Consider the following 17,545-nt stretch of genomic DNA (forward strand, 5'->3'; position numbering starts at 1 on the left):
TCCAGGAGTTACCCCAGGCTCCTTTCTGTAATTTCCATATCCCTCCCCCTAACATTTTTCTTTTTCTTGCTATAGCAAGTTTAGGTGAGTTTTTGTTGCATGCAAATAAAATAATTTAATATTTTAATTATATATTAAATAATATAATCCCAAAATAAAATAATCTCATGTGATATAAAGAAAAGCATGGTGAGATCTCGCCTCAAATGGCTACCTCTCTTTGAGCCAGCTGCTTTGTTCACATTATTTCATTAGATTCTTTTGATGACTTCATAAGGTAGGGATTATTACTGTCTCCATTTGACAGATGAGAAAATTTAGGCCCAGAGAGGTTAAGCAGCTTTAGAAGAGTCACACAGCTGAAAGGAACTTGAGTCTGGGCTGGTTGCTTCTAGTCATAGGCAGTGTGTTGCACTCCTCCTATGCACTTACCTGCCCTTTTGGGGAGGTTTGCATCTGAAAGGCTGAGGGATCTGTTGGGCCTCCTGTGGAGCCTGTGATTCTCTGGAGTATTTGACTGTGTTCTACTAAATAAATCTGTACATGTCGAAAAGGAGCCAAGCTGACTGGCCTTTAAGTTTTCAGTGCTGGGCTGGAGGTGGCCCCCTTGGGGAACCCAGCCAAGGTCTGGCCAAGACCCCAGACCAGGCTAGTTGGCCCACGAGGCTGACATCACGTCCTGCCACAGCAATGAGGCCTGCTTGTGAGTCATGGGCTCAGATGGGCCTGGGACAGATATGGCACTCTCCCTGACCCTGAGCCTAAGCCACCCACTCAAGGAAGCATTTCAGGGCCCAGGTGACCTTCTTTCCTCTGTTCTCCCTGACACCCATTTTGCCATAGTCACCTCTCAGGGCTCTGGAACCCTTGGCTGAGTTCTGCTGAAGAGCCATGCAGGACAAGACTGAGACTAAATGAGGCTTCGCCCTCGTCCCCTTCAGGCACGGACGATTGTCCTCGGAAGGGCAGATGGAGAGAAGATGCAACACTGGCTGGGCCATGGGAAGCCATGTGATCCTAGAGGAAATAGCAGGAGACCTAGTAGCTCAGGGAGGACGCTCAGAGCCATAGCCATGTACAGCCAGGTGGCTTCTCCAGAGACAGAGGCCAGCCCACTCCTGTCCTTTAAAATATTTAACATTCGCTCATTTGAATTCTACGAACATATAGTTTCAAAAGAAATGGAATGAGAAAAGAAAAGAGCTTTTATCTGAAGAATGTGAGCCCTTTATCAGGCCCAGAGAGGCTTTAAAATGAGACAACAATCACATCCTCATTTCCCCTTGAGCCAGGTCTTCATCTCTTGAAACTGCTGCAATTGCCATAAGTGGTTATAAATTAACCTAATAACATGGCATGGGACACTATCACCCATACCCTACAGGTTAACAATGTATACCAATCACTAATCAATGTTATTTCTGTAAACCAACAAGAATTCCCGACAAACAACTTTGTATCAACCAACTCCCTGTCCCCGCTTTTTTGCCTTTAAAAATCCACTTGTAACTGCTGCTGCTAATTGGAGTATATATTCTGGACAACTTAAATCTATGCTCCCAAGGTTGCAACCTCAAGCTTGTTCCAGATAAACTATTTATATCTATTGTGCTTACCTTCTTCCTTTTAGGTCCTCAGGGACCATGCTATATTATGTATTATATATATATTATATACATATAATTTATGTACACTTATACATAAGTATAAATTATAGGCTGGGCGTGGTGGCTCACACCTGTAATCCCAGCATTTTGGGAGGCCGAGGTGGGTGGATCACAAAATCAAGAGAGAGAGACCATCCTAGCCAACATGGTGAAACCTTGTCTCTACTAAAAATACAAAAATTTGCTGGGTGTGGTGACACGTGCCTGTAGTTCCAGCTACTCGTGAGGCTGAGGCAGGAGAATTGTTTGAACCTGGGAGTTGGAGGTTGCAGTGACCTGAGATTGTGCCACTGCACTCCAGCCTGGCAACAGAGCAAGACTCCGTCTCAAAAAAAAAACAAAAACAAAAACAAAAAACGAATTATATGTATGTTATATATGTGCATACATTATTTTTTCCATGAATTAGGTTATGGACCTCCTTCCAAACTGTCAGATGTGTTCGAACCAGAGCAACTCCATCTTGAATAGGGACTGGGTAAAGTAAGACTGAGACCTACTGGGCTGCATTCCCAGGAGGTTAGGTATTCTAAGTCACAGGATGAGACAGGAGGCTGGCACAAGGGACAGGTCACAAAGACCTTGCTGATAAAAGGATGTGGTAAAGAAGCCAGCCAAAACCCACTCAAACCAAGATGGCGATGAAAGTGACCTCTGGTCATCCTCGCTGTTCATTATACACTAATTATAATGCATTGGCATGCTAAAAGACACCCACCAGCGCCATGATAGTTTACAAATGCTATGGCAATGTCAGGAATTTACCCTATATGGTCTAAAAGGGGGAGGAACCCTCAGTTCCAAGAATTACCCACCCCTTTCCTGGAAAACTCATGAATAATCCACCCCTTGTTTAGCATATAATCAAGAAATAACTATTAAGTATTCTTAGCCTGGCAGTCCAAGCCGCTGCTCTGCCTATGGAGTAGCCATTCTTTTATTCCTTCACTTTCCTAATAAACTTGCTTTCACTTTATGGATTTGTCTCAAATTCTTTCTTGTGCAAAATCCAAGAACCCTCTCTTGCAGTCTGGATTGGGACCACTTTCTGGCAACAAAATGAACACACAGAGATCTATGTCATTCTTGTTCATAGTTGCCTAATAGTCCATAAAACAGCCCAAAGAAAACTCAGGACAGGTTTCATTTTTGAATCCAGATGCAAGAATACTAAGAAAAATATTAACAAAAGAGATCTACTGCTGCACTAAATTAAAAGAATATTACCTCACAACCCAATAGGAGTTTATTTTAGGAATGTGAGGATGGTCAATATCAGGAACTCTGCCAACACAACTCATTAAATTGACAGATGGTGGAGGGAAACCATGCCATTCTCTCAATAGATGGTAAGAAGATTGATGTGCAGACTGGCAACCCTTCCTGATACAGCAGTAGAAAGGAATCCCAAACATGGTCAGAAATATTTACTAATACCCAACAGCAAACAGGGGGGAGATATATTAACCATATTCTCATGAAAGTCTGGAGGCAGGCAAGGCTCCGGGGTCCAGCACCACCATTATTATTTCGTATTGTCCCAACTCAACGCCCAGGTAGAGTGAAGGTGAGTGGGGCCCAAGGGCACAGTGGCATCATGGGAGGAGCTTGCACCCAGTGGTCTGTGGGGAAAATCCCTCCTCTCTATGGGGATCCCTCCTGCCAAAGGTAAATTTATCCTGAAGCTAAAGACATTTAAGCCTCAGGGTCTCTCATTTGCACCCACCCCTTTCCAAGACCCTGTAACCAATTCTGCATTCACAATTTGGTATCCTTTTCTGTACAAATAGCCTTCCAATTGCGTAGACTTCAGACCCACACACCCTGCACCCTCCCCTGTCTCCAGCTCTGCACTTTCCCCTGGATTTTAATCACTGGGCCTGACTGTGGAGGGAATGAATGAGGAAGACAGAGGAACCTGACCTGTTCAACGTCTCTTCCCTGCCTTGGCAGAGCCTTACCCACCTTGCCAGGCAACAGCTTAGCCTGGTTTTTGCTCTCATGACACCCAGGAGGTGCTGGAAGCCTGAGGGGAGTTAATCGAGTTGTGGCCTTGGATAACAGGACAGAGTCCCAAATGAGAGGGAACCACCAGGCCAAAGTGCCTGGGGCTGTGTGGCTGCAGAGAGATAGAGGCTGCAGGGAGCTGGCACTGGTGTTTGTGACTCTCTACCCCCCTGCAGCCATGATGTCTGCAACCAACTCTCCAATGGTTCAGAGAAAAACTAAAAGTAGCAAAAAATAAATTAGATAGAACGCCCAGCAATGGATGGGTCTCAGTAACCACGACTTACTCCTCCATCTGCCTGGAGCCTCCTCTGCCCCGCCTCCTTCCTAGAGGGCCCCTTTTCCTTGCAACTCCTTTTGCTGAGCCCCTTTCCTCATCTTGGAAGGGAAGACCTCTGGGTGAAGAGGAGGAATCAGGCCACACCCATCTCCTTGGAATTCAAAGCCTCCCTAGACTCGGCTCCACACATTCTCCTCCCCATCCCTCCCTGACCTGGATCCTCACATAGTACCTGAACTTGCCATTGGCTTTCCACCACTGCAGTTTGCTCACATGGCTCCCTTGGGTTAGAATGCCATCCTTCCCTTTTCCTTACCTTTCTCCCAAACCAGGGAACCTACCCTGGTATGACCCTTGTTCTGTTATCCCACTCTGCCATCTACTAGTCACTCTGTTGCCTCCATGAACCTGGGAGCTCCAATTCCCACAGACCAGGTTGCAGTCCCCTCTGTATCTTGGGGATCTCCCGAGTGCCTGAGCCACAGTAGACACTCTACCTGTGTTTACTGCCAATGTTTTAGCTGCCAGTATGAATCTGCTGCCATTCTGGGGACTAGTTAAGCACATGTTGGGACACTCATCCAATAGAATACTATGCAGCTGTCAAGAATGGCATGGATTGGTATGGAGTAATCCAAGATCTAATAATATGTGAAAGAAGTAAGGTATATGCCTGTAAAAAGCAGCAAGCTATTATTTGTGTAAAGAAAAAACAATACATATTTGCACTAGCAAAGGTTATCTTGGGAGAGGGGAACTGGGGATCTGGGGGAATGGGGAAGAAAGGAGGGGTTTTGAGTATGTACCATGTGTATGTGAACTTAGCAAATTACCTCAAGAGTTGGGTGCTGAGGAACATGAGGAGAAGCAAGCAGGTATCAGGCCTGAGTGGAGAAGAAGCCTGGATTGCCCGTGTGGCTCTTTCTGGAGGACCCCGACACAGCCACTGGCTGCGGAGGGGTGCAGCATCCCCCCAGAATCCTCAGCACCTTGGGCATCTCCCACCCAGGCAGTGTCCCAGCCTCTGGGCCCTGCCACACCTCATGTCACCCACTGCTACACCTTTGCCGGGCTTGTGCCTTTACTGGAAGTGCCCTGCCTTTTTATTTCCACCAGCTCTGATTTAGTTTTCAAGTCCTGACACAATTCCTGCCTCTTCCCTGGAGTACCCCTGGCCCCCATCACAGGCCTCTGCCACATTTTTTTCTGCACAAGAGTCCAGTTAAGTTGAAGATGGTATGACCCTTTATCCCTACATGTTTCAGTGGGCATTTCCTAAGAACTAGGATTTTTTTTTTTGGTTGTTTGTTTTACATAACAACAGTACAGTTATCAAAATCAGGATATTTCACAATGATACACTGCTATTATCTCATCCAGGAGTCAGCAAACATTTTCTATAAAGAGCCGGATATTTTCAGTTTTGCAGGCTATATGGTCTCCATTGCAACTACTCAACTCCGCCCCACTGTGCAAAAGCAGCCATAGATAAGGTGAAATTGAACGAGCATGCATGTGTTCCAATAAAACTTTATTTACAAAAACAGGCAGCAGGTCAGGCCAGATTTGTCCTGAGGGCCGTAGCTTGCCAATTCCTGATGGTTCATATTCAAATTTGGCCAACTATTCCAATAATATCCTTTTAGAGTGATATTGTTTCCTTATCTTTGTATAGATTTTAAATGTTTATCTTGAACAAATTAATGGTCTTAATCCTCCAAAATAGAACTGAAAATAACTGTGCTATTCACATGGCGATCACAGGGTTTAAAAATGTCTGAATTCATGCTGCAGCCCTGACAGGCAGTGCAGTCCTGTGACGGGTGTGGGTTTCATCTGTGTCTTCTCCTTTGTCCAGTCCTAAATGCAGCTCTGTGAAGTTCTGAATAACTTCATTTAAGGTTGCTATACAAGTCTATGTTAGGGTTCTTTGTGGTGATGACCCCTATACCAAATGACTCTGCTGGCCTCCCAGTGACCTTAGATCCTCCTTAAGGACAGGAACCAGGTTCTGTTCCTCACAGAGCCTGGCCCAGCAAGACCCGTAGACCTGGGTCAGGGTGAGGTGTGGCCTAGTGCAACGCTCCTCTGGGAGTTGCCATTTCCTATTGCTCGTGAGGCTCACTCAAGCTCAGAATGAGAAGCACCTGGCTTGCCCTCGGGCACAGTAGTGAAGGTTTAAATAAAAATGTCTCCAGCCGGGTGCGGTGGCTCACGTCTGTAATCCCAGCACTGTGGGAGGTTGAGGCAGGTGGATCACCTGAGATTGGAAGTTCGAGACCAGCCTGACCAACATGGAGAAACTCTGTCTCTACTAAAAATACAAAAGTAGCTGGGCGTGGTGGCAGGTGCCTGTAATCCCAGCTACTTGGGAGGCTGAGACAGGAGATTCGCTTGAACCCAGGAGGTAGAGGTTGCAGTGAGCCAAGATTGCGCCTCTGCACTCCAGCCTAGGCAACAAGAGAGAAACACCATCCCCCCCCCCCAAAAAAAAAGTCTCCAAAGAACCAGTTGTGTAGCCAGATGAATCAAGGGCCACTAAGTGTTTGCTCCAAAGGCCGCAGAGGCTGAGTAGTAGGCCCAGCTATGACAGCCAGAGAAGACAAGAAGGGCATCCAGAGACTTCTGGCTCCACTGGCCTTTCTTTCTTTCTCTCTCTGTCTTTCTCTCTCTCTCTTTTTTTTTTTTTTTTTTAAAGAAAGAGACAGGTCTTGTTCTGTTGCCTGGGCTGGAGTGCAGTGGTAAGATTGCAGCTTACTCCAGCCTTGAAATCCTGGGCTTAAGTGATCCTCCTACCTCAGCCTCCTAAGTAGCTAGGACTACAGGCACACACCACCATGCCTGGCTAATTAAAACAATTTTTTTTTCTTAGAGAAATGAGGGTGTTGCTATGTTGCCTCAGCTGTTCTTGAACTCCTGGCCTCAAGTGGTCTTCCCACATTGGCCTCCTAAAATGCTAGTATTCCACGTGTGAGCCAGTACATCCCCCCCAGGACCCTCACTGGCTTTTCCCTTGAGGAAGACTTTGTTTAGGACTATTGTGGTAGGTGTCAAGACTATCACAACAGTGGGGAGACTATATTCAACTCCAAATACAGCACAGACAGCTGAGGGTTTACAGCCAACCAGCAGAATGAAGGGTGGGAGCACGCTGTCAGTGGATGGAAGTTACTAAGAGGAGACATCAAGGGTAGGGGGATTCTTGCTAAATCAATGCAACAGGATTCTTGCTAAAACTGGGCTAGGCAGGCTGAAGACAGGATCCCAGGATGAAGCCTACTCAAAAAGAGGGCTCAGAGGAGCTGGTTTAAGTTCGCTCAAGGAGAGTCTTTGTCACATGCTATGCGATCGTAGAACCGCCCCCCCCCCTCCACTTTTACAGGTGAGGAAATAGAAGCTCAGAGAAACAGTCATTTGCCTGAGGTCTGCTTTAGTCCATCTCACCCCCAGGGGGCCCGGCCCTAAGGTTCTGACCACAGCTGCCCCCTGCCCACAAGCTATAGGTAAAAGGACACGAGCCCCAGCCCTTCCTTTGCTACTGGACTCATTGCTGTGTGACCCTGCTTAAGACCAGTCCATCTCTGGGCCTCTCAACGTGACCCAAAGCCACAAAGGAGTCCTCTGGCCGAGCCATGGGAACACAGGGGAGCTGGGTAGTCCAGGCCTGGGATGGGCAGGGTACTAATTAGTGAGAGCTCCTCTGGAATGTTAAGTACCCAGCCCTGGAATGCAGCTCCTGCTGGCTGCAAATCCCCCTGCCATCAAACAGGCCCTGCCATGGCGATAAAGATCAGGGTGGGCAGGCCCCGGGGGCCCTGCCTTGGGAAGGCCACCAGGCAACACACTTCTCTAGCCTCTCCCCACGATCTCCCTCCATTAAGAGCTCACTCTAACTTAGAGCTTGAGCTTGGCTCAGAGCAAGGCTTGGTGAGTGTGCTAGGGGCCTTCTAAGGTGGCCCCCAGTGATTCCTACCTCCTGTTGTTAATGCCTTTGTGGAATGCCCTCTCCTTCAGTGTGGGCTGGGCCTAGTGAGTGGCTCCTGACAAATAGAATACAGCAAAAGTGATGGCACATCACCTCTGATATTAGGTTACAAAAAGACCATGGCTTTTGTCTTGGGCACTCTGTTGCTGTCTCTGAGTGAAGCCAGCTGTCATGAGCTGCCCAGTGGAGAGGGCCACGTGGCAAGCATATGAGAACAGTCTCCAGCCAACAGCCAGCAAGGCCAGCCAGGCCAGATAGGAACTGAGGCTTACAGACCTACAACCCACAAAAACAGAATCTTGCCAACAACCACATGAGTAGACTTAGAAGAGGATCCATCCCCAGATGAGCCATCAGATGACTGTTGACTTCATTACAGCTTGATTGCAGCCTGAGAGAGACCATGAAGCAGAGGACCCCACTAGGAACCTATGCCCAGATTCTTGACCCAGGAAACTGTGACATCATAAATATCTGTTGTTTTAAGTTGCTAACTTTTGGGGCAAATGTTATGTAGCAATGATTAACTATTACAGCCCATATCAATCAAGTGCTTACAATGTGCCTGGCCCTCTTCCCATCACTCTTTCCCCTGGCACCCTTAGGAGGTCAGCCCATTTGATAGCCATGGAAAGTGAAGCGGGTGTGGAAGCCCAAGGCCAGGCTCTTTAATTTCAGCGCCCGTGGAACACTCAGGACATCCTGAATTTTGTTTTGTATTGTTTCGAGACAGAGTCTCCCTCTGTCACCCAGGCTGAAGTGCAGTGGCATGATCTCAGCTCTCTGAAATCTCTGCCTCCTGGATTCAAGCAATTCTCCTGCCTTAGCCTCCCAAGTAGCTGAGATCATAGGCATGTGCCACCACGCCTGGCTAACTGTCATATTTTTAGTAGAGATGGGATTTCGCCGTGTTGGCCAGGCTGGTCTCAAACTCCTGACCTCAAGTGATTTGCCCACCTCGGCCTCCCGAAGTGCTAGGATTATAGGCATGAGCCTGGCCCTACCTCAGTTTTAACAAGGCATTTTCACCTGTCTGATTTCCTTGAGCTTCATAGTCAGGAATATATTATGAATCCATTGACCAGTTGAGGAAACTGAAGCCCAGAGGGGAGATGGATTGTTCAAAGTCACACAGAGTGTTAGCTGCAAAGTCATGAGCCCTGACCCCAGGGTCATGAGTTCTGAGCTCAGGATCTTTACTGCACACCAGGCTGCCTCCCCTGTCCAGCCTGGCTCACACAGAATCCTATGGAATGGGGCTCAGAAGAAGGCAGACATTGGTGATTCTGAGGTCTACCGCCTGGTTTCCTTGGGGCTCAGAACTATGCATGTGCCCTTAAGGAGTGTCTCTTTGCCATCTAAGGCCTGTTTTTTGGGGTCTAAGACCTTAAGCCTGGACCCAGCCCCTACAGGAGCCTAATGGTCTTAGGCTCAAGGGAGCGAGCTCAAGGCTCCTGCTGTTCAGGGTCAGCTCCAAGGTCCTCCATCCTCAGGACACAGCCTCACTGTTCTCAGACATCCCACATGGAGGAGCCGTAAGTCCCTGCCTGGACAAGATGGGCCGAAGGTTTCCCCTGTATGGGGGCCAGGGCAGATTTGGTACCCCGTGGTCTCTGTTTCCACTTGGGACCTGGGACTGACAGATTTTGGGGGCTTGGACCCTAGCAAAAAGTGGACAACATAAACAACCTCCCGGGGCACTCACCAGACACAAACACAAACAGATCCGGGTCTGTGCCGAGACTGCCTCGTCCTTCTCAGACTACAGAGAGCCCAGGGAAAGGCAAGATGGCATGGCGCCTGCTGGGGCCTCTGCCTAGACCAGGACGCTCAAGGGAGTCTGACAGGATCCGAATTTCTACAATCCTGCCAACAGAATGCTGCAGAATGAAAGAATCTCCCTCTAAAGAAGGAGGGCACATTCCTTGCTTCAAGGCCAAGGCCCTACTCCCAACAGTTAGGTGGAGAGACCATGGGCTCTCTGAGCTGAGAAAGATCTTAGGGACCATGGGCCACCCTCAGTCTCAGTCAGGACCAAACCTACCAGTTTACACCTAAGGACTGTGGCCGGGGGAGAGGGCCGGATTTGCCCAACATCACAGAGCCTGGAGCGCCAAGTCCAGTATGAGAATGAGGGTTTCTGACTCTCAGCCCAGTGCCCAGGGCTCTAGGCCAGTGGTCCTCAAACTTTGGCTTGCATTGGAATCATCTGAAGGGCTTGCTCCAACCCAGAGGGCTAGGCCCTATGCCTGGAGTTTCTGATTCTGTAGGTCCGAGTGGGACCTGAGAAGCTGCATTTCTGACAAGGTCCAGGTGGTGCCGATGCTGCTCGTCTAGGAACACACTTGAAGAACCAGTGCCCTGGGCATGCTGTCTTCCAGATCACTCTCCTGATGGCTCCCTAAAGCAGTGCTCCACATCCTTTTTGGCACCAGGGACTGGTTTTGTGGAAGGCAATTTTTCCACATACCAGGGTGGGGAGACGGGGTATGGTTTTGAGATGAAACTGTTCCACCTCAGATCATCAGGTATTAGTTAGTTAGATTCTCATAAAAAGCACGAAACCTAAATCCCTCACACACGCAGTTCACAAGAGGGTTCACGCTCCCGTGAGAAGCTAATGTGTTGGCTGGGCGTGGTAGCTCATGCCTGTAATCCCAGCACTTTCAGAGGCTGAGGCTGGCGTTTCACCTGAGATCGGGAGTTTGAAACCAGCCTGGATAACGTGGTGAAACCTCGTCTGTACTAAAAATACAAAAATTAGCCAGACGTGGTGGCACGTGCCTGTAATCCCAGCTACTAGGGAGGCTTGAGGCAAGAGAATCGCTTGAACCCAGGAGGCAGAGGTTGCAGTGAGCCAAGATTGCACCACTGCACTCCAACCTGGGTAACAGACTTCATCTCCCCACCTAAAAAAGAGGCGAATGTGGCAGCTGATCTGACAGCAGGGAGTGCTCAAGTGGTAATGTTTGCTGGCCCGCTGCTCACCTCCTGCTGTGGAACCCAGTTCCTAACAGGCTACGGACCAGGATCAGTTCACAGCCTGGAGGTTGGTTACCCCTGCCCTAACGCACAGAGCGAGAACAATTTGCAGAGTACCTGAGTGCCTGCCTAGGTACAAACTCCTTTGAGGGAGTGGGGTGTGTTGAAGAATCATGAAGGGCAGCACCCTGTCTTGTTCATCTTTGCGTTTATTAGCCAAGCAGCTCCCCTATTAGCTGACCTATAAAACCCACAGATGTACATGAAACACCCCAATTGTATAAGAAAACATATTTAGGAAAATTAATTTTTTTGTCATAACCTTACTGAAAGTATTCTGTTGTTGTTGTTCAGGTAAATCAAGTATTATACGGGGGAATATTTTTATTAAGGAAACTTTCAGTAGGATGTTGATGGGAAGTGAAAGAACGGTCTCTGCTGTGAAGTTTTCTGTTTCCATGCTTTGCCACTAGGGGCTGGTTTCAGCCTTCACTTTACCGTCAGTTCTCCCTATCCATGGGTTGAAAATATTTGGAAAACAAAAAAGGATGATTATGTCTGTACTACACATGTAAAAATCTATTTTCTTGTAATTGTTCCATGAATAACACAGTATAACAACTGTATAAAATAACTTTACATTGTATTAGGTATTGTAAGTAATATAGAGATAATTTAAAGTATATGAGAGGATGTGTGTAGGTTATATGCAAATAGTATACCATTTTATATAAGGACCTGAGCAGCTGTGGATTTTGGTATGCATGGGGGTCCAGGAACCAATCCCCCATGGATACTGAAGGACAACTCTATTTTACCTTTTTGGCACTAAAGCTTCTATTCTTCTTCTTTTTTGTTTTCCGAAGGCCCAGAGAGCAAGTTTATTTGGTGAATGCTGACGGCAAACATCATCCAAGAGAGACAAGATGGGAAAGGTGTTGAGACAAGAGACCCTAGGGAAACTTCAGGCTAGATACAAAATTCACACAGGGAAAGGCATGGAGTCAGGAGACTGGGAGGGTCCTCAGCCATTCAGCACCACGCAGACGAGCTCTTCATAGTTGATACAACCATTGCTGTCCTCGTGCCCTGCCACCAGCATCTCTACTTCTTCCTCTGTCATCTTCTCACCCAGTGTGACAAGAACATGCCGGATTTCAGCACCCATGACAGTGCCATTTCCTTCCTCGTCAAACACCCGAAGTCCTTTGACATAATCCTCATAGGTGCCCTGGTCCTTGTTCTTGGCCACTGTCTGCAGCATGGGCAGAAAGTGCTCAAAGTCCAGCACCTTCACATTCATCTCATCACTCTTGGGGTTCCCCAGGACCTTGAGCACCTTGGTGTTGTTGGATTCTGGTCCAGGGCCCTCATTACGTCCCCACACTGGTGTACAGGATCTTGCCATCACCTGTTCGGTCAAACAGCTGGAACGCCTCCTTGAACTCTGCGGTCTGGTCTTCGGTGAAGTCCCACATCTTGACTGCTCAGCTCTGCGGGACCTTTTCCTGCAGTAATGGCCAGCTTCTATTCTTAAAGTGATGCTTTGGATACTGCGTAAGTGGTGGCTCTGTTGACGTGGATATAGATTCTGGATATATATGGATGTGGCCTTGGATACAAATACAGCTGCAGATGCAGAGACAAATGAGGATCTAGATAGAGATACATATACAGATACGGATAGAGATATAGTGTGTGTGTGTTTTGAAAAAAAGTACAAGCATGTCTAACATGCTGGCCTGTATGGTATATTCCTCCTCTAGGACTTCATGTTGCTTATTGTGAGGGACACAGCTTTGTCCGTCTTCCCACCAAGAACTTACATCCTCCTATGCAGATAGTAAGGAGAGGCTACGTGATCCAAGGCCCATGGGGATTGCCACTAAAGGGCCCAGGATAGAAAGAGATGGGTTTTAAGGAGATCAGAGCCAGCTTCTTGGAGGAACAGAGCCATATGAAATGACTCAAAACTAAGTTCATGGAGTACAGCTGTGATCACATGACTCCCCACCTCCCCACTGCCCATAGGAAACAAAAAGCCTGCAGCCTGGCAGATGTGGATAAGGCTCATCATCATTCAGCTGGGCCCTCCCTCTCTATCCCTCAAACTGCGGGGTAGCCCAGCCATGCCTGACTTCTGTGCACCCAGCCTTTTCTCATCACTGTGCCCTTGGCCCAGATCACCTTTCCCCAACTTCTCTGTTATCAAAGTCCTACACATCCTCCACCCAGCCTCACTCTTTCTTTAAGTTTTCAGAACCCAGGACTTTTATTTCCGGGATGCTGGGAGCCCATATGGCCTTGTCTCATGCCTTATTACTGCGGCACAAGCTGCTGGTTATCTGCTAATCTCCATCCTTCCCTTCTTCTGTGGCAGGGGTCAGCAAGTTATAACTCATAGGCCAAATCTGGCCTGCTGCCTATTTTTGTGCTGCCTGCAAGCACGAAAGTATTTCTTTTTTGCGTTTTCTTTTTTTTAGGACAGAGTCTCCCTTTGTCACTCAGACTGAGTGGAGTTGCACAGTCTCGGTTCACTGCAGCCTCGACCTCCTTGGCTCAAGAAATCCTCCCTCCTCAGCCTCCTCCAGAGTAGCTGGGACCACAGGAGCAAGTCACCATGCTGGGCTTTTTTTTTTTTTAGTTTTTTGTAGAGACAGGGTCTTCCTATGTTGCCCAGGCTGGTCTCAAACTCCTAGGCTTAAGCAATCTGCCCACCTCAGCCTCCCACAGTGCTGGAATTACAGGTCTGAGCCACTAGGCCTGGCCTTTTTTTACATTTTTAAGTGACTGAAAATATAAATATTTTGTGAATCATAGAAACTATATAATATTTAGATTTCATTGTCCGTAAATAAAATGTTATTGCAAGTACAGACAGGCTTATTCATTTCTATGTCTATGACTGCTTTCACTCTTTTGTAGTAGGGTAGGCAATGCCACAGATAATGTATAGCTTGCAAAGCCTGAAATATTTACTGCCTGGCCCTTTAAGAAAATGTTCACCGACCCCTGTTCTACAGTGTGAAAAGTCTTTTTGTTTCTGTTGGGCACTTGGGCTGCCTTATTAAAGACTGCATTGCCCAACTTCCCTCGCACCACCTAAGTGTGACATGGGACTAAGTTGTGACAGTGGGTTGTAAGTAGAAGTGATGTTACCTAAGGAAAGAGGACATGTCCCTCCATCTCTTTCCTCTACCCAGAATGTAGACAGGAGCCCATAATGGATATCCCAAGAGGGCAGAGTGGCAAGATGGAAGGAGCCTGGGTTCCCGGGTGACCCTGGAGTAGGATCGCCATCCCAGTCTTGGAGAATGTACCCCTGGAGAGCCACACCAGAGAGCAGTCAACTCCACTCTGACATGACCCTGACTAAGGCACCTCACATTCACCTCCCCCAGCAGAAAACAGGCTCCCTGAGGGTAAGGGCAGAGCCTGCTTCTTCACCAGAGCTCCCAGAACACGGCCCAGCACATTGGAGACCTGGGTGTGCCCCTTACTGGCAAGTGACCTGTGGCAAATGACCTGCCTGGCCCATTTTCTCTTCTATGAAATCAGACTTAGTACCATACTCACAGGATTATTGCCAAGTTTACTAAAATGTGTGTAAAACCCCAGCCCTGTGCTGGTATGTAATAGGAGCCAAATACATCTTGGCTATTGTCAGCTATTAAGTTTTCCGAAATCCGATCCTGTCCCCCACCTCCCTGCTGTAAACCATGGCTCCCTGGTTCCCCTAAGTTTGAACTCAGTACAATGACCCGCAAGATCCTTTATACCCCGATGCTGTCCACCTCCCCAGTCTCACAGCTCATCCTCCAAATGACTCAGGCATGTGCCCCTGCCCTGGCATCCCGTCCTTCACAGCGGGGGTTGTCTTAAGGTGGGAGTGAATGAGAGAAATGTGCTAAGTCCAGATGACCCCTTGAAAATGTCTTCAGTCACTCATAGGTACAGTACCCGGACTCAGTCCAAAACAGTCTTCCTCCAATGTGGGAAAATGTGGTTACATCTTCAGTTGAGCACCAGATAAAGTAGCTGGCTTGCGTTTAGGGGCCTCATGGGATAAAAAATATGCGTCTTTAATCGGTGGAGCCACCCTGAGGATTGAAAGTTCATGCGATGCTTCTCTACTGTACTTTCAGTCCTTGTCGTGTGCCCTGTCTTCTCATGCCCAAGCCTTTGCACCTGCCACTCCTTCCACCTGGAATACCCAGCCTGCCTCTCCCCACAGCAAGGCCCATTCCTCTTTCAGGCCTCTGAGCAGGTGCCACTTCCTCCAGGAAGCCTTCCCTGGCTCCCATCCATATACCCTGAAACGCCTCTGCCTGTGCAGTGGCCTCCCACTGTATGGTCACCACCTGACTGTCTCTCCGTCTTTTTATCTTTTTCACCAGGTCCTTCCTTCTCTTTTGCTCACTGCTGAATTCCCAGCGCCTAGCATCGAATTTGGTGCGCAAGAGGTGCCCAGCAAACGCCTGTGGAATGAGTGAACGGTGGGGACGGTCAGGGCTGCCTCTGCTTGCACCCGCGGGCAGGCCGGGGAGGGCAGGAAGGAGAGCGCTGTGGGGCCTTCCCTCCCCACCGTCCTCCCAAACCCTTTCCCTGCCCAACAGGGCGCCACTGGCCTGTCCCACACCCTCTCTGCCGCCTGCCCAGTGACCTAATTATTGTTTTTTCTTCCAGCCCCGCGGAGGGGAAAACAGAAATTCCTGGTGGATGACACAGGCCCGGCGGCCGCCTGCTAGCAGAGCACGGGACCGGCTGGGCCGGCTTCGCCCGCCCTGAACCCGCCGCCCACCCGGCCGAGGGCCGCGGAACCCGTCATCAGCTAAGTACAGAGCGGGCGGCGGGCGGGGCGGCGGCCGGGGAAATTGCCGGTTCCCGTGCCCCGCGGGGCCTGCGGGCGCCCCGAGTCTGGGGGGCCCGGGGCGGGCGGGCCGGGGTCCGGGGGATCCCGGGGGGTCGCGGGCGGCCCGGGTTCGGGTGCGCGGGTCCTGAGCTCGAGGATGGCCCCCGCTGGGGAAGGAGCCGCTGGCAGCGCAGGGGCCGCGCGCGGGGCAGGGGGCGGCGGCGGCGCCGGCGCGGGCGGGGAGGGAGGGCGCGGCCCCGGGCGCGGGGCCAGGTCCGGCGGCCCCGGGCTCCGCGGGGGACACGCGGCGAGGGCGCGGGGCTCTCGGCACCCCTCTCCCGTGGCGGGGCCCTGCCCCGGCTCTTAGAAAGAGCACTGGGCTCGGAGCCAGAGCGCCGTGGGGCCAGCGCCCCAGCCCTTAGTGGATTGCTTCATCTGCCACTCATGTCCTGCGCCCTGGAAGCTGCAGAGACAGCCTCGGCTCCCCGTGCAAGCGCTGGGCTGACAACTGACAGCGGCGACGCTTGGAATGAGACGTCTAACAGTCCAAGGGTCAACCCTTTCCACCAGGCCTGGCAGATCACAGATACTCCTTTTTCTTAACCTTATTAAGAAAAAAGGCAGTCACTCATGCCTTCTGCCAACAAATATTCATTGAGCACCTACTATGCGCTAGACACTATGTTAGGCCTTGAGGATGGAGGGGTGAATGAGACAGACAAAGCCTCACGGTTTTTTGGTGGAGACAAGCAATAAACACTTGAATACGCATCTGAGACAAGATAGCGCTGCAGATGGTGATGGGTGTCAGGGAGACCCATCACCTGAGGCCAGGAGGAAAGGCATTGTGGGAGACAGAGGAGTTGTTCTATATAAGACTCAGTGGTCCCAGAGGAAGGCCTTCCTGGGACAGTGCCCCTTAAGCTGAGACCCGAGTAAAGTGTGGGATTCAGCAAGGCAATTTTCTAAGGGAAGGGTTTTTAGCTAAAGCAGACAGCAGGTGCAAAGGTCCCAGTCTTCTCACCAGCCCTTGCTGGTAGAATGATCTCTCAGGCTCCTGGACCCCCAAAGCACAAGATTGCACCCCTTCTTCTGACAAGGGAGGAAGCGTGAAGCCCAGATCTGGAGTCAGACAGACCTGGCTTTACATTCTGGCCCTGCTGCCCACTAGCTGTGTGACCTTGCACACGTCACTTAGCCTCTCTGAGTGGTAGTTCCTGCATCTGTCACATGGGGGGAATGATGCTCTGTTCTTTACAGGTTTGTGTGAGGATTCAATGAAGTAACACCAAAATGTTGCAAGCCCAGACTTGGGCATCCTTATGCGCTCAAACGAATGATCTCTGGGATTCCTAAGAACTCAGCTTCTGCTTCTGAAAACTAGGTCTCTCTCTAACTCGGACTGAAAAGCGAAATTACCTTTCCCCACCCTGGTGGCAATGAGGGGTCCCATGGTAGAACTGTGCGAAACTTGGACAAACTCTGGGAGAGGGGTCCCAGCTGGGGTCTCCTGTTGGATGCCCTTTGGAACTGAGCCTCGTTAATAGGAGGAGAGAGGAGCAGTTGATTGGACAGCTCCCCACCCAGTCAGCCACACTATTCGAGTCTCAGCCAGGCATTTGGTGGAGTTCAGAGAGGAGGCCTTCAGCAAGCCCAGGTCAGGGCCAAGCTGTCGCACTGGTGAGGTTCATACTTCACATTCTCACCCTCTTCCCTAGGCTTCCCCTCCCTGCCTCCTTTGCTAAACTTGTCCTTCCTTGAGAAAGGACAGG

General features: G+C 49.6%; 1 protein-coding gene and 1 pseudogene across 2 annotated transcripts in view; both read right to left on the bottom strand.

Moving 5' to 3' along the window:
- Nucleotides 1-17,545, bottom strand: part of SNAPC5 (small nuclear RNA activating complex polypeptide 5) — a 717,963-nt gene that overhangs the window by 350,351 nt on the left and 350,067 nt on the right. The window lies entirely within an intron of this gene.
- On the bottom strand, nucleotides 11,788-12,444 carry LOC126958004 (myosin light polypeptide 6-like; annotated as a pseudogene). Its single transcript, XR_007727028.1, has one exon. The product of XR_007727028.1 is annotated as a myosin light polypeptide 6-like (transcript).

Source organism: Macaca thibetana, chromosome 7 (assembly GCF_024542745.1).
Source record: "Macaca thibetana thibetana isolate TM-01 chromosome 7, ASM2454274v1, whole genome shotgun sequence".
NCBI lineage: Eukaryota > Metazoa > Chordata > Mammalia > Primates > Cercopithecidae > Macaca > Macaca thibetana.